Source organism: Lissotriton helveticus, chromosome 4_1 (assembly GCF_964261635.1).
Source record: "Lissotriton helveticus chromosome 4_1, aLisHel1.1, whole genome shotgun sequence".
Lineage (NCBI taxonomy): Eukaryota > Metazoa > Chordata > Amphibia > Caudata > Salamandridae > Lissotriton > Lissotriton helveticus.
The window spans coordinates 729,134,946-729,156,244 of NC_136063.1; positions in this window are offsets into that span (position 1 = coordinate 729,134,946).

Below are 21,299 nucleotides of genomic sequence, written 5' to 3' on the forward strand. Positions count from 1 at the left end.
TGACAGCTTGGGGTTTGGAGTCTCTGCTCCCCCGATAGCACTGGCAATAAGGGCTGGCAGAAAGCAATCAGCAACAGAAGGTACGAGCAAGGTATCAATCAGCACTATTCTAAGAATTGCAATCCATGTGGCAGTGTCCCTTGAAGCTCTAGAGGAAAGCGTTTTCAGAGTTTTCAAACTTTCTTCTGGTGTCCAAACAACCACTGGAGTACACATTTAAGGCCCCAAGGGTTACAGGGGAGGGCACTTAATGACCCTCAGGCAGAGACACACAGCAAAGTACAATCCAGATCTAGATGCCACTGGCCAGCTGGGTAATTCCATAAAAAATCCTCTTGCAGCTTGTTGAGTCCCAGTAGCCACACAGGAGATCAGACAACTGGCCCAGGGGGTCCACTTCTTTGTCCTAGATACAAGAGGGAGCAGGTTTAGTCCATTATCGCTCCTCCCAGGTTACAGACAGCAGGTCCAGTCTTCATTTGATCTGCAGCATTTCCAATCAATCAATCAATCAATACATTTGTAAAGCGCGCTACTCACCCGCGAGGGTATCAAGGCGTTGAAGGGAGGGGTTGCCACTACTGCTCGAATAACCAGGTCTTGAGGTGTCTCCTGAAGGTGAGATGGTGCTGGGTCAGACGTAGGTGTGCGGGGAGGGAGTTCCATGTCTTGGCTGCCAGGTAGGAGAATGATCTTCCTCCGGTGGTGGCTCTGCGAATCCGTGGGACGGTGGCGAGATCGAGGCTGGTGGAGCGGAGCTGGCGGGTGGGGGTGTAGAACGAGAGGCGGTTGTTGAGGTATTCGGGGCCCATGTTGTGGAGTGCTTTGTGCGCTTGGGTGAGCAGCCTGAGCAGCCTGTACGTGATCCTCTTGTTGACGGGGAGCCAGTGCAGGTTTCTCAGGTGGGTGGATATGTGGTTGTGGCGAGGGATGTCGAGGATGAGTCGTGCGGAGGCGTTCTGTATGCGCTGAAGCAGTTTCTGAAGTTTGGCTATGGTTCCTGCGTATAGGGCGTTCCCGTAGTCCAGTCGGCTGGAGAAAGTATTCTGTGGAGGTGCATTGGATTGCCACATTAATGCCTGGCACCAGCTGGTGAGAAAGGGGGGGGCGTTTCCTGGGCACTCTCTAACCAATGGGGTAAAGGTTTTTAGTGGCAACCCTATCTGCATTGTCAGTAGTTCTTATTTGCCCTACTGCAAACAATCCAACAGTGCCCCTTAACCTCAAAATCCAAAATGAATAGTTTGGCCCTCCTGACCTTTAACTGAGGACCCCTGGGTAGCAGCTGCGCAGGACTGCTGTTTACTTGACAGGGCAGGAAGATTCAGAAAGCTGTGACACAAACGGTCATACTTTATATGCATGTTAACTAAAGTAAGTGTAATAAAGTAAAGAAAGTGTTCTGTAAAGCGTATCATTAACCTTTAGTTTTAAAGCTCTTGCAGTAAACTTGTAAAAACATGATAAACTCTCTGCAAACTTAAAACAATTAATTTTATTAAAATGCATGGGTGTTTTACCTTAATAGATCAAATTATATCACTGCATTGAGAGGCATTTATTAGCAGTGATAGTTTTCAAACATGATCTTAGAAACATTCATGCTGCCCTTTTCTGAAAACAATGCCATTAGTGAACCAAAAGGCAAGTCATTTCTCAGGTGCACTTGTGTGTAGCCTTGGTTGCTACATAATTGGTTCAACATTATTGTTTATTAAAATAAAACACAAGAGAAGGTTTTGTACAGCACACATCCTGAACTAGAGTATTTTAAGGGGCTCGCATATGTGGTATTGAAGAAATAGGAGTCAAAATGAAATTAACCAATTGCTTAGGATCAGACAATTTCATCAAGTGGGGAAGTCAGGACTGATACCAGGTTTTCTGGTTTCACATTTTACAATTCAGTCACCAGATGAGTATCTTTTTACCTCTCACATTTTACATTAGAAGTTAATACTTTTACTTTAATTCTTGGTGCATGAGAATAAAATGTTGGTGGCAGACAGAAGACACAAGAAGGGTCAGTTTGTTGCTCACACCATGCATCTGCTTTGCGTCCCCTACACCCTCCTTTCATCATCCTGGCCCTCGCATTGCTGGCATTGGTGGTGCTTGGTGTGGTGAAAATGTTGACTGTACTAGAAAATGAGACGCTAAAGACTGGTGAGTCTAGTTACACAACAAATACCAGACTAAGAATAAAATTTCATGCAGTAGTCTCAAATGGCCAGAGCTCCATAAGCTTGACCCAGGCACTTTCTCTGTCAGTCTTTATCTGAAGCCCTTCTCTTTCTTCTTCTTTAATTTCACTGAAAGTAATCTCTCCTAATCGCATTGAATGGTGTATCTTTAATATTTAGTGCAGATGTTAATTGGGTGAAATGCTAAATAAGCAGGCATTGGCAATCCCAATAGTTCTATATGCTAAAAAGGCCGAGTTGTTGGCTTTCGAGTGTTTTTTTGATATGCAACTACATGCAAATGTGTGCACTATTATGTATGCACACATGGCCAGCTATCTTACAATAGCTTTTATAATATAGGAAATGTATTTCTAGATGACTGCTGAAAGATAAACATGTGTCATGATTCATGTGCCTCATTCACTATGAGGCATGTGTGGGGATGTACTGTGGTGCTCAGTAGCACTTTTTTTTATTTTTTATTTCAATATATTTTTATTTAGCACTTTTTAATTTACCCTTCTAACACGGAGAACACCAATTTTAGAACACTGAAATAAAAACTAAAAATACATTTACAAACAAATTGCGCAACAGAGCAAAAAAAAGAAGCACGCTGCCAGGTACCACTTTCCAGCTGGCATGCCCTTATAAAAAAATGGAAAAAGTATTTAACATGTAGAGCAGGATGGGGAGCGAGGAAAGGAGGATCAGGGAGCTTGGAGAGGGAAGAAAATAGAGAGGGCAGTGGGAGAAAAGCAGAAGAAAAGCAAGAGAGAAAGCAAGGAACAGAGCCACTCCCATTGAGTGCTAAGTACAAAAGAAAAATAGTACCCTCAGATCAGCAGTGGAAGGATATAACCCATCCAGTCAGAACACCATGACACTAAAATACTCCTGGGCGTGACAAACACAACAAGCATTTGCAATGCAATCGGTCTCGCCAGGGCTTTAAGTGGGATGAAAAAACTAGGGGGTCTCATTAAGGGGTGTGGCCAATGTAATTAAGGGTTGCTTAAAACACGTAAGCTAAAAGTCTAAGTTTAGCATAGTGTGCCGCCCGACTTGTATTTTGCTGTTTCTGTAATTGCCGCAAGATATGAGTCAAGTAACATCATACCTACAAGAAGTCAGGACTATTGGCTTTGTCAATGGTTGTTAGTTGCATAAGATAAATAAGCAGCAACTATGGCTTGTATATAATATTTAAAAAGCTTCCACTTATAGTTCTGGTGATACCACAACAATGTTGCTGCTCCTGAGTTTCGAAAAGAGGGTAAATCCAGGAAGAAAATTACTCTCTTTAAAGGATTTCCATTCCTCTACAACGCTCATCAGGCATGACATCATGCCGTAACTTCTCCACTAGCGAGTAGTGAGCAGTTTGAGTACACACACATCATTGTCGAGGCCCCCTTTAACAAATTGCTGGTGCTTAGCACCGGTGAGACCCGGCCCACTTAAAGCCTTGGGTCTCGCCTTTGGGACATTATATGTATTTAGCTATGCAGCACATTAGCCTGGGTGCTGAAACATCTATTGTTATTTAACATGGAGGGAAAGTAAGCACAAAACTGTGTGACACGCCAGGTATGGGAACACATGGAGAGAAATATTGCCTTTCAGTTGGAAATGGTATAGTCCAAAGCTCTGTTTCGAATATAAAATCAGGGCCTTCGGTGGTCATATCACTGAAAATACAAGATTTGAAAAAAATATTATTGTCTATGGGTGCTTGTGGAAGACAATTTGGACTGGAATCTAGAGAATGCTAAAGAGATTCTGGTATTTTACTGAGCTCTGCTGATCGTTTTCCATCAAGAAATTTAAATGGAGGAAGTGGCCAGAATTTTTTTTAAAAGTAAAGGCCTCAGCTGAAAGCAATTCTGGTATTTTATTGACCTCTGCTGGTCATTTTTTATCAAGAGAGTTAAATAGAGGCAGTTGAATAGAAAAAAAAAGTCCCTCAGCGGAAGCAGACAAGTCCTAGGGCTGATCTCCAGAGCCCACAAGTACATGTAAGTATATAATAAGTATATACTAAAGTATATACAAGAGGTCTCGAATGCTCGACCTAAAAAGAGAGGAAAGCCATCAGATCAAGCAGAGGCACCGGAGAGTGACAACAAAGCCTTTGAATCATGAGTAAGTAGCTTTCTTTAAGAAAATGCACTTTATTAGAAACCATTGTTCTGTCAGCAGCCAGCTAAAATTGTCTGTAGTAGGGGACTAAAAATAAAATAAGAAAAGAAACCTTATACTCAAGCGATTCATCACACCAATAATTACTGCCACTTATTCTGGGCTATACTAGTAACACACTGGTTGGACCTGAGGCCCCTTTCCAATGTATGGCCATATATAGAAGGTCAATTGGAGCTCGGATTATTTATGTGTCTGGCATATTGGTAAAATAAAACACCCCTCTACTCCACAATTTGGTTAATTTGTGCTGGTGTGCCCGTGTGGTTTAGATGATGGCCCTAATTTTGGAAAGCACGCTCAAAAGAGGTAACATGCTTTTAACTTCATGGCTGTATATTCTAATATTTTCCATTTTTTAGCGGAATTTAAAGTACAAATAACCTAGGATAATAAGCTATGGTTACTATTTGGGAAATCCTCCTTTCCCATTTTTAGTCTTCAGAACAAAACAAGAAATCAAGAGGCACATTAAAGTCCGCCTGCCATCCCGTCGTAAAAAGGGACAGCCCGCCATAAGGGCGGGGCCCGTGGGTGCCATTTGGATGCACCCGCAACAGTGGCGGGCGCATCCTGCATTCCTAACATTGTGGCGGGCGGTGCACTCAGCACACAATGCCAGGAAGGCATGTTGTGTACTTCCATGCACAACATGGCAGGCACCGCGCAGTGCCTGCCATGCTGTGGATGGATGGAACTGCAGGGGGTACCATAGGTACCCCCCATATGCACCCCCCACCCCCAGAGTCCCTGGGGGCCCACAACGGGCCCCCAAGCAGACTGCGCATGCCTTTCGCTACAGAAAGGCATTTCAAATCCACATTCTAATATGGCTGGAGGTGTCTTTCAGACATCGCCAACATATGGAACCCTTTTCCGCCTGGTCGACATGTCGACCGGGCGGAAAAATGGCGGATGGTCTTTCCGTCCGCCGCGGACTCCCCAGCCATTGTAATATGGCGGGGTCATTTCTGCACGGATGGCGGGTGGATCGCCGGCCCGGCGGGGGCGATCGGCCCGCCATCCTAATGGGGGCCCATGACTCTAGCAAAAATGAATGCAGAAAAATACGAGCATGGAGACAGGCCTTGTCTGTGAACACTTGGAAGATCTGAAATCGGTCCTTATTTTCTGTATATCACTGTGTTGGTTCCTAGGTAAGTTTGCTTTATAGTAATGCGAGTACATGGAATAAATATCCATCCATCTATGATGGCACCTGCAGACCACATTCTAGAGGAGATGTCTTCTCACAACCCCACATAACTATCAGTATCTCGTAAGAGACATTCAAGCTGGTTACTTAGATGCCACCACGAATAAGACCACAGTGCAACCGAATCATTTTAATTCTGAATGCATTTATATGGCACTCACTACCTCTGAAGATACGTTAAAACACTTTACAGCAGGCAGTACACTGCTCCAGAATCCAAGGGTAGTTGTTAGTCCTGTGTTATTTGGTAATGTTGGCCAATGGGATTAGTTCTTGTGTGCCTAGAAAAAACATTCCATGCATTGGCTCCAGTTTCTTTGTGTTGAATTGGATTACTATGAGTTAGGTGTGATCATCAGTGAGGGGTATGTGAGCTACTGGAGATGGCCGGTGAAGGTGATAGTCATGCAAGAGGAGATTTAGGTATTTAATCAATCAATCAATACATTTATAGAGCGCACTGCATACCCGCGAGGGTCGCAAGGCACTAGGAGGGTGGGAAGTATGTGCTGCTATTGTTCAAAAAGCCAGGTCTTGAGAAGTCTCCTGAAGGCCAGTAGGTCCTGAGTCTGTTGCAGGTGGATGGGGAGGGTGTTCCAGGTCTTTGCGGCGAGGTGGGAGAACGATCTGCCCCCAGTGGTTGTTCTCGGGATGCTGGGGATGGCGGCAAGGACGAGGTTGGCAGAGCAGAGCAGGTGGTTCGGAGTGTAGAAGGTCAGACGTCTGTTGAGGTATGTTGATCTGGTGTTGTGGAGTGCCTTGTGAGCGTGGGTGAGGAGCTTAAAGGTGATCCTTCTGTTGACGGGGAGCCAGTGCATGTCTCTCAGGTGGGGTGTGGTGTGGCTGTGGCGGGAGTGTGCTGAGGATGAGACAAGCAGAGGCGTTCTGTATCCGTTGTAGTCGTTTCAGGAGTTTGGTCGATGCTCCTGCGTAGAGGGCGTTGCCGTAGTCCAGTCTGCTGCTAACGAGGGCCTGGGTGACCGTCCTTCTGGTCTCGGTAGGGATCCATCTGTAGATCTTGCGGAGCATGCAGAGGGTATTGAAGCAGGAGGATGAAACAGCGTTGACCTGCTTGGACATGGAGACCGATGTGCCGAGGATGAAGCCCAGGTTGTGTGTCTGGTCGGTGGGTGTTGGTGCAGTTCCCAGTGTTGTCAGCCACCAGGAGTCATCCCAGGCGGAGGGGGTGGAGCCGAGGATGAGGACCTCCGTTTTTTCTGAGTTCAGTTTTAGTCGGCTGTTTTTCATCCATTTGGCAACAGTTTTCATTCCTTCGTGGAGGTTGGTTCTGGCGGTGGAGGGGTCCTTGGTGAGGGAGAGGATCAGCTGGGTGTTGTCAGCGTAGAAGATGATGTTGAGGTCATGTGAGCGGATAATATTGGCGAGCGGTGCCATGTAGCTGTTGAAGAGGGTCGGGCTGAGGGATGATCCTTGGGGTACACCGTGGATCGCAATGGCGGGAGGCGGACACTCTGGGTTCTGCCGGAGAGGGAGGAAGTGGTCCATTCCAGGGCCTTGTTGCGGATCCCGGCGTTGTGGAGGTGTGTGCGTAGGTTGTGGTGGCAAACGGTGTCGAAGGCGGGTGAAAGGTCCAGGAGGATGAGGGATGCGGTTTCTCCATTGTCCAGGATTGCTCTGATGTCGTTGGTGGCGGCGATGAGGGCAGTTTCGATGCTGTAGTTTTTGTGTAATCCAGACTGGGTTTGGGTCAAGGATGTTGTTGTCCTCGAAGTAGTGGGTTAGTTGCTTGTTGATGTTCTTCTTAATGACCGTTGCCAGGAATCCCAATAGTTCTATATGCTAAAAAGGCCGAGTTGTTGGCTTTCGAGTGTTTTTTTGATATGCAACTACATGCAAATGTGTGCACTATTATGTATGCACACATGGCCAGCTATCTTACAATAGCTTTTATAATATAGGAAATGTATTTCTAGATGACTGCTGAAAGATAAACATGTGTCATGATTCATGTGCCTCATTCACTATGAGGCATGTGTGGGGATGTACTGTGGTGCTCAGTAGCACTTTTTTTTATTTTTTATTTCAATATATTTTTATTTAGCACTTTTTAATTTACCCTTCTAACACGGAGAACACCAATTTTAGAACACTGAAATAAAAACTAAAAATACATTTACAAACAAATTGCGCAACAGAGCAAAAAAAAGAAGCACGCTGCCAGGTACCACTTTCCAGCTGGCATGCCCTTATAAAAAAATGGAAAAAGTATTTAACATGTAGAGCAGGATGGGGAGCGAGGAAAGGAGGATCAGGGAGCTTGGAGAGGGAAGAAAATAGAGAGGGCAGTGGGAGAAAAGCAGAAGAAAAGCAAGAGAGAAAGCAAGGAACAGAGCCACTCCCATTGAGTGCTAAGTACAAAAGAAAAATAGTACCCTCAGATCAGCAGTGGAAGGATATAACCCATCCAGTCAGAACACCATGACACTAAAATACTCCTGGGCGTGACAAACACAACAAGCATTTGCAATGCAATCGGTCTCGCCAGGGCTTTAAGTGGGATGAAAAAACTAGGGGGTTTCATTAAGGGGTGTGGCCAATGTAATTAAGGGTTGCTTAAAACACGTAAGCTAAAAGTCTAAGTTTAGCATAGTGTGCCGCCCGACTTGTATTTTGCTGTTTCTGTAATTGCCGCAAGATATGAGTCAAGTAACATCATACCTACAAGAAGTCAGGACTATTGGCTTTGTCAATGGTTGTTAGTTGCATAAGATAAATAAGCAGCAACTATGGCTTGTATATAATATTTAAAAAGCTTCCACTTATAGTTCTGGTGATACCACAACAATGTTGCTGCTCCTGAGTTTCGAAAAGAGGGTAAATCCAGGAAGAAAATTACTCTCTTTAAAGGATTTCCATTCCTCTACAACGCTCATCAGGCATGACATCATGCCGTAACTTCTCCACTAGCGAGTAGTGAGCAGTTTGAGTACACACACATCATTGTCGAGGCCCCCTTTAACAAATTGCTGGTGCTTAGCACCGGTGAGACCCGGCCCACTTAAAGCCTTGGGTCTCGCCTTTGGGACATTATATGTATTTAGCTATGCAGCACATTAGCCTGGGTGCTGAAACATCTATTGTTATTTAACATGGAGGGAAAGTAAGCACAAAACTGTGTGACACGCCAGGTATGGGAACACATGGAGAGAAATATTGCCTTTCAGTTGGAAATGGTATAGTCCAAAGCTCTGTTTCGAATATAAAATCAGGGCCTTCGGTGGTCATATCACTGAAAATACAAGATTTGAAAAAAATATTATTGTCTATGGGTGCTTGTGGAAGACAATTTGGACTGGAATCTAGAGAATGCTAAAGAGATTCTGGTATTTTACTGAGCTCTGCTGATCGTTTTCCATCAAGAAATTTAAATGGAGGAAGTGGCCAGAATTTTTTTTAAAAGTAAAGGCCTCAGCTGAAAGCAATTCTGGTATTTTATTGACCTCTGCTGGTCATTTTTTATCAAGAGAGTTAAATAGAGGCAGTTGAATAGAAAAAAAAAGTCCCTCAGCGGAAGCAGACAAGTCCTAGGGCTGATCTCCAGAGCCCACAAGTACATGTAAGTATATAATAAGTATATACTAAAGTATATACAAGAGGTCTCGAATGCTCGACCTAAAAAGAGAGGAAAGCCATCAGATCAAGCAGAGGCACCGGAGAGTGACAACAAAGCCTTTGAATCATGAGTAAGTAGCTTTCTTTAAGAAAATGCACTTTATTAGAAACCATTGTTCTGCCAGCAGCCAGCTAAAATTGTCTGTAGTAGGGGACTAAAAATAAAATAAGAAAAGAAACCTTATACTCAAGCGATTCATCACACCAATAATTACTGCCACTTATTCTGGGCTATACTAGTAACACACTGGTTGGACCTGAGGCCCCTTTCCAATGTATGGCCATATATAGAAGGTCAATTGGAGCTCGGATTATTTATGTGTCTGGCATATTGGTAAAATAAAACACCCCTCTACTCCACAATTTGGTTAATTTGTGCTGGTGTGCCCGTGTGGTTTAGATGATGGCCCTAATTTTGGAAAGCACGCTCAAAAGAGGTAACATGCTTTTAACTTCATGGCTGTATATTCTAATATTTTCCATTTTTTAGCGGAATTTAAAGTACAAATAACCTAGGATAATAAGCTATGGTTACTATTTGGGAAATCCTCCTTTCCCATTTTTAGTCTTCAGAACAAAACAAGAAATCAAGAGGCACATTAAAGTCCGCCTGCCATCCCGTCGTAAAAAGGGACAGCCCGCCATAAGGGCGGGGCCCGTGGGTGCCATTTGGATGCACCCGCAACAGTGGCGGGCGCATCCTGCATTCCTAACATTGTGGCGGGCGGTGCACTCAGCACACAATGCCAGGAAGGCATGTTGTGTACTTCCATGCACAACATGGCAGGCACCGCGCAGTGCCTGCCATGCTGTGGATGGATGGAACTGCAGGGGGTACCATAGGTACCCCCCATATGCACCCCCCACCCCCAGAGTCCCTGGGGGCCCACAACGGGCCCCCAAGCAGACTGCGCATGCCTTTCGCTACAGAAAGGCATTTCAAATCCACATTCTAATATGGCTGGAGGTGTCTTTCAGACATCGCCAACATATGGAACCCTTTTCCGCCTGGTCGACATGTCGACCGGGCGGAAAAATGGCGGATGGTCTTTCCGTCCGCCGCGGACTCCCCAGCCATTGTAATATGGCGGGGTCATTTCTGCACGGATGGCGGGTGGATCGCCGGCCCGGCGGGGGCGATCGGCCCGCCATCCTAATGGGGGCCCATGACTCTAGCAAAAATGAATGCAGAAAAATACGAGCATGGAGACAGGCCTTGTCTGTGAACACTTGGAAGATCTGAAATCGGTCCTTATTTTCTGTATATCACTGTGTTGGTTCCTAGGTAAGTTTGCTTTATAGTAATGCGAGTACATGGAATAAATATCCATCCATCTATGATGGCACCTGCAGACCACATTCTAGAGGAGATGTCTTCTCACAACCCCACATAACTATCAGTATCTCGTAAGAGACATTCAAGCTGGTTACTTAGATGCCACCACGAATAAGACCACAGTGCAACCGAATCATTTTAATTCTGAATGCATTTATATGGCACTCACTACCTCTGAAGATACGTTAAAACACTTTACAGCAGGCAGTACACTGCTCCAGAATCCAAGGGTAGTTGTTAGTCCTGTGTTATTTGGTAATGTTGGCCAATGGGATTAGTTCTTGTGTGCCTAGAAAAAACATTCCATGCATTGGCTCCAGTTTCTTTGTGTTGAATTGGATTACTATGAGTTAGGTGTGATCATCAGTGAGGGGTATGTGAGCTACTGGAGATGGCCGGTGAAGGTGATAGTCATGCAAGAGGAGATTTAGGTATTTAATCAATCAATCAATACATTTATAGAGCGCACTGCATACCCGCGAGGGTCGCAAGGCACTAGGAGGGTGGGAAGTATGTGCTGCTATTGTTCAAAAAGCCAGGTCTTGAGAAGTCTCCTGAAGGCCAGTAGGTCCTGAGTCTGTTGCAGGTGGATGGGGAGGGTGTTCCAGGTCTTTGCGGCGAGGTGGGAGAACGATCTGCCCCCAGTGGTTGTTCTCGGGATGCTGGGGATGGCGGCAAGGACGAGGTTGGCAGAGCAGAGCAGGTGGTTCGGAGTGTAGAAGGTCAGACGTCTGTTGAGGTATGTTGATCTGGTGTTGTGGAGTGCCTTGTGAGCGTGGGTGAGGAGCTTAAAGGTGATCCTTCTGTTGACGGGGAGCCAGTGCATGTCTCTCAGGTGGGGTGTGGTGTGGCTGTGGCGGGAGTGTGCTGAGGATGAGACAAGCAGAGGCGTTCTGTATCCGTTGTAGTCGTTTCAGGAGTTTGGTCGATGCTCCTGCGTAGAGGGCGTTGCCGTAGTCCAGTCTGCTGCTAACGAGGGCCTGGGTGACCGTCCTTCTGGTCTCGGTAGGGATCCATCTGTAGATCTTGCGGAGCATGCAGAGGGTATTGAAGCAGGAGGATGAAACAGCGTTGACCTGCTTGGACATGGAGACCGATGTGCCGAGGATGAAGCCCAGGTTGTGTGTCTGGTCGGTGGGTGTTGGTGCAGTTCCCAGTGTTGTCAGCCACCAGGAGTCATCCCAGGCGGAGGGGGTGGAGCCGAGGATGAGGACCTCCGTTTTTTCTGAGTTCAGTTTTAGTCGGCTGTTTTTCATCCATTTGGCAACAGTTTTCATTCCTTCGTGGAGGTTGGTTCTGGCGGTGGAGGGGTCCTTGGTGAGGGAGAGGATCAGCTGGGTGTTGTCAGCGTAGAAGATGATGTTGAGGTCATGTGAGCGGATAATATTGGCGAGCGGTGCCATGTAGCTGTTGAAGAGGGTCGGGCTGAGGGATGATCCTTGGGGTACACCGTGGATCGCAATGGCGGGAGGCGGACACTCTGGGTTCTGCCGGAGAGGGAGGAAGTGGTCCATTCCAGGGCCTTGTTGCGGATCCCGGCGTTGTGGAGGTGTGTGCGTAGGTTGTGGTGGCAAACGGTGTCGAAGGCGGGTGAAAGGTCCAGGAGGATGAGGGATGCGGTTTCTCCATTGTCCAGGATTGCTCTGATGTCGTTGGTGGCGGCGATGAGGGCAGTTTCGATGCTGTAGTTTTTGTGTAATCCAGACTGGGTTTGGGTCAAGGATGTTGTTGTCCTCGAAGTAGTGGGTTAGTTGCTTGTTGATGTTCTTCTTAATGACCGTTGCCAGGAATGGGAGCAGGGAGATGGGCCGGAAGTTCTTGAGGTCTCTTGGGTCCGCCTTGCTTTTTTTTAGTATGACGTTGATCTCAGCGTGCTTCCAGTTCTCCGGGAAGGTGGTGGTCTTGAAGGAGATGTTTATGATCTTGCGTAGAGGGGTGCGATGGTGGAGCTGGCCTTGTTGAAGATGTGGTGCGGGCATGGGTCTGACGGAGAGCTAGAGTGGATGGTGTTCATGGTTTTGATGGCGTTGTCATCGTTTACGTGAGTCCAGGTGAGCAGGGTGTTGGTGCGGATGGTGGGTGGTGATTCTGAGGTGTCGGTGTCCGTCTGGGGGGTCTGGTTGCCGAAGCTCTTGTGGATGTCGGTGATATTTCGATGGAAGAAGGTGGCTAAGGAGTGGCCCAGGTCTTGTGATGATGATTTGTTGTTGGTGTTTGAGCTGGGGTTTGAGAGTTCCTTCACGATGTTGAAGAGCTCTTTGCTGTTGTGTGCGTTGTGGTCGAAGCAGTCCTTGAAGCAGGTCCTTTTGGCGGTTTGGATGAAGGGATGATGTCTGCGGACAACGTTCTTGTGGGCTGCATAGTTGTCTGGGGTCTGGTCATGGTACCACTTGTTCACGAGCTTTCGGCAGGTCTGTGTGGAGGCCTGGAGTTCGGGGGTGAACCAGGTGGCCTTTCTGTCTGAGTGTCTATTGGAGGGTTTCTTGATCGGGGCGAGCGTGTTGGCACAGTCGTAGATCCATTGTCTGAGGTTGCGGGTGGCAGTGTTGGTGTCGGTGGGGTCCGTTGGCAGGCTTCAGGCGAGGGTGCTGATTAGCTGGTGATCGGTGACTTTACTCCAGCTGCGTCGGGGGGTTTGTTGAGTGTGGTGGTGCCCGGTGGGTTTCTGGAAGGTGAGGTGGATGCAGCAGTTGTCAGTCCAGTGGAGTTTGGTGGTGTGGCTGACGGTGATGTGGTTGCTTGAGGAGAAGAATGGGTCCAGCTTGTGTCGGGCAGAGTGGGTGGGCATTGTGACGAGCTGTCTGATTCCGAGGTTGGTGAGGTTGTCGATCAGGGTGGAGGAGTTGCTGTTGTTGTTGTTCTCAAGATGGAAGTTGAGGTCTCCAAGGAGGATGTAGTCTGTGGAGGCGAGGGCGTGCGAGCTGACGAGGTCGGCGGTGGAGTCGCTGAACTGAGACCGTGGTCCGGGGGTCTGTAGACGAGTGTTCCTCTGAGGGTGGTGTTGACGTTGATGTGGATCTGGAAGTGCCGGTGTTCAGCGGTGCTGAGGGTACCGCTATAGTTAGGTTGCAGGGGTCTGAGTTTCAAGGAATAGGTTGTGATCTTTGAAATGAGAGGTGGTTGGAAAATGCAAATTCTCATTGTGTGTCAGCTCATACAGCGTTGGCTTTAGGGCAGTGTGACTGGTGCAGCCGCACCTGGCGCTGACTATGGTGGGGGCGCTGTGTTTAAAAATTACTTTTGTTTTTTAAGCATGCAAACTACCATGTGCCGCCAGTAGTTTTCAGGCAACAATAAAAATGTCATGATAACTCTGGGGATTAATGGTTCTACTGATGAGAGATCGGAATTTTGCCCAGGGGCAGTTTTGGCTCATCATAAATTATCACAGAGGGTTCATGTGTCTGCTGCAAAAAAAAGTGTACATGCACATCACAGAACTGAGTGCGAGTGAGCTATGATTACACTTAATAAAAAAAATATGTTTGTCAGAGCGAGGTTATGAAGAGATGAGGTGCACTGTTGGAGAGTGGTAGAGAAGGAATTCATGGTGTAGGAGGTCATGGAGAGGAGAGGGAGGAGCAAAAAAAGACTATTGCACCGGGTGCCACCAGTACTAAAGCCAGCCCTGAGCTCATAGTACTGGTTGTTTACTACATTCTGCTGTATCACAGAATATCAAGACCCCTGCCTTCCCAGTCTATAATATGTATGCCATATGGTATTAGAGCAAGAATGTCCTTTTACAATCACTAGAGAACCAAAACCAAGCGCTGTATGCATTCCAAGACTTTCGAATTCTAAATTTCACTCGGAGATATCCACAGATTCAGATGAAGTCTTGGCTAGACTTACAGATCCAGCATATTTATAACACCAGTGCGCTAGATGCTCGGTTTCTAGTAGAGTAACTTTTTCACAGGAACAGGTACAGTGTGTGGCTGTGGCGGATGCAACCGTTTTTCCTTTGATTTGCTTTTTTTAATTAAATCAGACAGTTTTCTTCTTTGTGACAAAAGTCAGTATTGGGTTTCTAAATCGTGCATTCATTAGGAAATGCCACCAAAAAGGTCTTTTCAAAGTCCTCTGGGAGTCGAGCTGGAAGCAGGCCTGGCTGTGCTAGAGTTCTGACAGCCCTCTGCTGTAGACTTTTTATAGATACGATTCTTTTCATAGAAAATGGCGGTATTTCTCGCTGTGCTCTTTCGTACAGTCGAAATATCAGAGGCTGCTTTGCGGGAGACTATTTTAATTAATTTTGTCGCGCTATCATAAAAGAGTTATTTGCAGCTGGTATCCTAGCCCCACTTGCGCAGCGGGTTGCACTGCACTCTTCCTCGGTTACTTGTATGCCTCGGCTATGACAACCCTTCCTTGAGTGTCTGACATTGAACAGCATTTCAATGCTGCGCTCCCCACTTCCATCTTCAGCAACCTCAAAACCTGTGCAATTAAATGTTGTCACCTTGAAAGCCTTTCTCACAGAACATTGCCCCAGCTGTTGAAGCATATGTAATTACATCCAACAGAACCCGTCCTGGGGCATGCAGGTTTCAAACCATTTTCATAATACTTTTTTTTTCATTACTCAAGCAGAGTTAGAATCTTAAGGGCAGCGTAATTAGACTGCAATGTGAATGATTCCGGGCATTGTGAGGAGGTGCAGCCTCACACCGTTGCAGTCTCGAATTGACAATCTATTGTGAAAATGACGTGCAATCAAATTACAGCTCGCTTTGGTCACAGACTCCAGAGATTGCGGCCATTTTGGCTTCCGGGCGTCCGTTATCAACTTCCATTAGAATTTTCATGGGCATGTTGTTATTTTAATTTGGTGGAAGCTGTTTCTGATTAAACCAATGCTGAAAAACGTTTCGTCCCGACGTAATTGCCCGTCTCGAGATGTGTCAGAGCATAATAAATTCAGCAATTCGAGTGGAAGGCTGGCGTCATGCAAGTTATCTAAATCGTGCAATCTATGGGCGCACAAGGTCGAAATTTAACAAATAGTGCACATTGGCTCTGATGTTTACATGTTATTGCTTAGATACATATACATTGCAGGCATGGATACCATCATTACTGATACTCCAGTATAACCTGAAAGTAAATTAAAGAACAAATGCACATCATCAGAAATCATTAAAACTGCATATACTCACAGGAGCAGGCCATAAAAGGTGGGTTATAAATAAAAACTCGCTCGAAATAAACAATTGGATTGAACAGACACATTTATCGAATATTCAAGTGATAGGTGATCACTTCCAAGGGCGTTATATAGTGATAACATCTTTCGCAATGTTTTCTGAAGTGCTATTCTCATTAATGAAAATTGGACAGAAAACGTTATTTTCATCGGGAGAACCCCATAGCGTCTGAGATTTTTCCACTCCCAATGCTGAGCCCTTTTTGTGTTTCGGGTATTTCGTTCCTAGGGCTTCTTACAGTAGCGTAACAATAGCCCCCGCGGTCGGAGGGGCCTTGAGCTCCAGGGGGCACCGTCCAGCGCTGTGCCCAGGAGGCTTGAAAGCTGACTGGGTCCAGATTGTGTGTGTGTGTGTGTGTGTATGTGGAGGGGGGGTGCTGTTCTGGCCCCCCAAATAAGACACGCACCAGGAGCTTGTGTTTAACTCGCTTTACTCTCTTATGCCGTTCCCCGAACCGCTTCCTCTTCCCCGGCTTCTCCTCATCCGCTTCCGCCTGCCCTGTACGCAGAGAAGGTCAGGTGGACTATATGACACCTCCCCCTTTATACAATAATGCCTACTGTCTCTCAGAGTTCTTCAATGAGTTGAACAGTTCGTTTGATGACTCTTCGTGGGCGACTGCTCCGCGCTCGTTCAGGAGTGAGACAGTCTTGTGTGTTTTCTAGCCTCACTGGCTCCCTCACTGTTTCCTTCTTGGCCAGATGAGTCAGTGTTAGACTCGCTGTCTTGGAGTCGAGTATAAGCTGAGGGGTTACATCTCTTAAAGTGGGATACGTTCCAAGTTATCTGTTTTCCTTCTGACTCAGCGATGATCATAGTCCCCTTTTGACTGGAGACTTGCAGCGGGTGAGCTGAGTAGTGACTGTCTGCCTTGGTCTTGCGGTCTTGCTTTACCAGCAAAATTCTTTATGAATAGAGAGATTGAACCATCTAACAACATCTCAGGCTTTCGACCCACTTCTGTTTTTACTCCATCTCTTGACCAAGTGGGTCCAGAGGTGGGTGTGTTTGAAAGGGCAGTAGATCTTAAAATCCTTAGTCTCACTAAGTTTGTCCCTAAACCAGCATATAATTTATGCTACGATGAATATCAAGCTCTTAAAAAACTGTCTGCGGACAATTCTCTGACCGTGAAGCCATGCGATAAGGGCGGAGGCATTGCAGTGTTAGATAGTGCTATCTATAAGGATCGTATTCTTTCTATGCTTTAATTGTCCCGAATATTACAATAAGGTCATGACTTACCCAGACACAAGGATCATGTCGGAAATGTTTGATATCACCAACAATGCTTTATGCAGAGGTTCCATTTGCAGTCAGGAGTTCGACTTTCTAAATAAAACTTCTTTCAAAATTCCCATTTTATACGGACTCCCCAAATTGCATAAAAATATGTTAGATCCACCGTTTAGACCTATTGTGTCGACTATTGGCTCTCTGACGGAACCCTTATCGAAATTTGTGGATGCCTGTCTGGCTCCCATCATATGCCGCCTTCCTGCATATGTCCGTGATACTGGACATTTGATCTCTAAAATCGAAGGCCTGGAATTTTGAATTCCTTGTCTCAATGGATATTGAGGCACTTTATTCTAATATCCCTCAGAAAGGAGCATTGGAAGCAGTTAAAAAGATTTTAGATGGTGCTGAATGTCCCACGGAAAAATTATTCGTTCTTGAGTGTCTGGCCATTGTCCTTAAAGAGAATTTCTTCGAATTTGACAAGATTATTCATCAGCAAACACTGGGTATAAGCATGGGAGCGGCATGTGCCCCTAATGTAGCTAATGCTTACATGGGGATATTTGAAGAAAAATACATCTATAATGAGCTTGCCCCTTTCTTTGAAAATGTGACCCAATACAATCGATATATCGATGACATTTTCTTTATTTGGCATGGCCCTAGGGAACAGTTGGACGAGTTTATTTTGTGGATTAATCTCTGTGATCCACATCTCAGGTTTAGTGCTAACATTAGCTCCTCTAGAATCGAGTTCTTGGATGTCTGGATTTCGGCCATGAATAACCATATTGAGCTGTCCCTCTATACTAAGCCCTCTGCGAGAAACACACTGCTCCTTTACGATAGCTACCACCCTCGCAGCCAAAGGAATAGCATTCCATTCAGCCAATTCCTCAGCCTCCGTCGTAACTGTTCTAACATGAGTAATTTTGAATACCACGCAGAAGTTATGAAGAACAAATTCCTTGAAAGAGGATATCCCAAGAGGTTGATCAGAGACTCTTATAAAAGAGCTAAATATTTTAACAGGGAGAACCTTCTGACCCCCAAAGAGAAAAAGGACGACAATAAACTTGTAATGATATCGGCTCACTCCAACTTTAATGAAAAACTGAGATTCATCATAAACTCCCATTGGCATCTTCTTAATGTTGACAAAGCCTCAGACAAATTGGATAAACCTATCTTTGCGTTTCGACGCAATAATAATTTGCGAAATTTCCTAGTGAGGGCTTCGCCTTATGACTCTACAGGCTCTATCCAAAGAAGTATCACAGGTACCAACCCCATTACAGGAAGTCACAGATGTGGCGGCTGCCATGCTTGTGACCAGGTCATTTGTACCCCTTTGTTTAAAAGGGGTAAGAGAGAAATAAAATTTAAAGAAATGACCAACTGTCGGACCAAGAATGTGGTGTATCTATTGACCTGCTCCTGCCTGAAGGGGTATGTAGGAGAAACTGGCAGAGAATTCCGTACCCGAGTGTCCGAACACAAATCGTGCATTAGAAACTCCCGGCTGGGAGCTCCCCTAGTTGCACATTGGAAGGAGTGCAGACACGAGATTGATGATCTCAGATGGCTCATACTTGAGAGGATCCATTGCCCCAGGGATGGGAATTCTGATGTACTACGTGGCAAACGGGAAGTCTTTTGGATTTTCCTCCTTGAGACGGCCGTCTCAGGATTTAATGATTCTATTCCCTGGGAGAATGCAATCTACTAATTGCGCGATCCTTGTAACATCACTTTGTCTATATACGACAGAGACTTTGTTCTGCAAACGTTAGTTTAGACTTATTTTTCGTTTTCTGAGTTTATTTTTGCCTTTTATTATGCACTGTTACCTGATTTTTTGTTTCATTAATGTTGTATATAGATAATTGTTCTCTGAGGGTTTTACAATGTCCTCTTTCTACTGCTCTTGCTCTACATACGGTTTACATAGGTCGGAGTAGCTTTTCTCTCAAAAGGGCGGCCCCAATTATATGCCCGAGGGATCTGGATTTTTGGTTGACGGTCTAGCGTCTATCCCGCCGCATTTCCTTACACACAGGTGCCGTGTATCAGCCTAATTGAACTTAGTATATATACCTCTATGCACGCTATCTGTTTCGATTCCGTTGCGGTGCGGAGCCTGTCCTTAACGGCCGATTTTTCGATCCTCGCGTATCTATCAGCCTGATTCATGTACGGGCCGTTTTGCGTGTCCCTAATAGCGATTAATAGCGACTCGCTATTGAGGAAACGCAAAACGGCATTCATGTACTTTTCGGGGAAAAAATAGCGACTCGCACGCGGGCGCTAAAGCCGTTAGCGACCGACAAAAAACGCAGAAAAATCGCTATTTCCGGCTACCTGCGATCGGGATAGCGACTCGCAATCCCGATCGCACGGGATAGCGACTCGCAATCCCGATCGCACGGGATAGCGACTCGCAATCCCGTGGGATCGGGAATGCGAGTCGCAATCTCGCGGGATCTGGAAAACGGGAAGACGCATTACGAGCACCGTGATGACATCACAACCAGGAAGCAGCCAAATCCCACCCCCAAACAACACAGTGACGCTATCAGTCGAGTGTTGAAGACCGAAAGCTGCCGCTAAACCGCCGTTAGCGACTCACAACCCCGCCGAAATAGCGACCGCCATGTCGGAGGAACCCCAGCCAGGCCCCAGCAACAGCGCTGCCCGCAAGCGCAAACTGAAATTCTCCGAACAGGAGCTGGAGAACCTCATCGAAGGGGTGGTGGCCAACCACGACCAGCTGTTTGGTGCCAACTCCCGGAGGGTCCCAGAGCAGGAGAAGAGGAGGATCTGGGTTGGGATTGCCTCCAGTGTGAACTCTGTGGGCGTTGCGGACAGGTCTCTGGAGGAGCTCAAAAAGCGGTGGTACGACCTCCGAGGCCGTGCCAAGGAGAGGGTGGCGGAGCGCCTTGGTGAGGCATCAGGCACCGGAGGTGGTGGACCGACTGTCCCACCCAACACCCCCCTGGAGGACCAGGTAGAGGACACGTTGGAGAGGGAGGCGTGTGTTGGCGTGACCCCTCTGGACTCCTCCCGCCCCACCCAAGACACCCAAGGTAAGTGGCATGCGACTGCGACCCTGTCCCCTATGACCGCCCCTAACCAAATAGGCTCACTCATTGGCCCTTAGTCATGCCTATGTTGTGCCCTGAAGCATTGTGGGAGACGTAGTATGTCCACAATGTAGTAGTACCACAATGCGGCCAGAAAGGTTCCAAAGTGCGCAAATACACAGCCACCCAGGGAATGACACCCAGCATGCATGTAACATCTGCACGTCTGACAGTCACATGCACCTAATGAGTATCCACTTACCCTCACAGGTGCGGGAGACAGCAGTGACAGTGAGAGGCTGCTGATCGATGAGGAGGCCCAGGAGGAGGAATCCCTACCTGATACACAGCCACCAGCCCCTGCAGCAGCGCCAACACCAGTAGCCAGGCCCCCCACCTTACCTGCTGCAACACCTGCAGGCCCACCGGCTGCCAAGGCCAGGCCCCCCGCCTCTGCTGCTACAACACCTGCAGGCCCACCGGCTGCCAAGGCCAGGCCCCCCGCCTCTGCTGCTACAACACCTGCAGGCCCACCGGCTGCCAAGGCCAGGCCCCCCGCCTCTGCTGCTGCAACACCTGCAGGCCCACCGGCTGCCAAGGCCAGGCCCCCCGCCTCTGCTGCTGCAACACCTGCAGGCCCACCGGCTGCCAGAGCCAGGCACCCCACCAATGTGCCTCCAGTGGCTGCCGCACCTGCAACACCAGCTGCTACAACACCTGCAGCACGTCCTATAAGATCTGGGCCAGCCACATCCGCTACACAGCGGCCCAACAGCAGGCGGGGCAATGGGCATCTCCATGCCTGCATGAGCGTGGAGCGGCGCATGCTCCGCATACACCAGCGCCAGTCCCAGCAGCAAGGAGCAATCCAGCTCCAGCTTCATAAGATAGGCCGCAATGTGGCTGGAGTCGGCGAGAGGATGGACCGCATGACGGCGGCCATGGACCGCATGACGGCGGCTATGGAAGACAACACTGCAGCGCTGGTGAAGCACCGCAGTGTTGCAAGCAGGCGCCACCACCAGTTGCTGAGCCGGCTGTCCACCTATAGCCGCTCCAATTATGTCTCGGCAAATGCCACCACCCTGCTTGCGCGGCGCTCCTTGACCCAGCAGCACCAACTGGTCCAGTGCTGCGAGGATATTACCCGGGTGCTGGAGCATTTGACCACCGCCGTCACCGCACTGCACG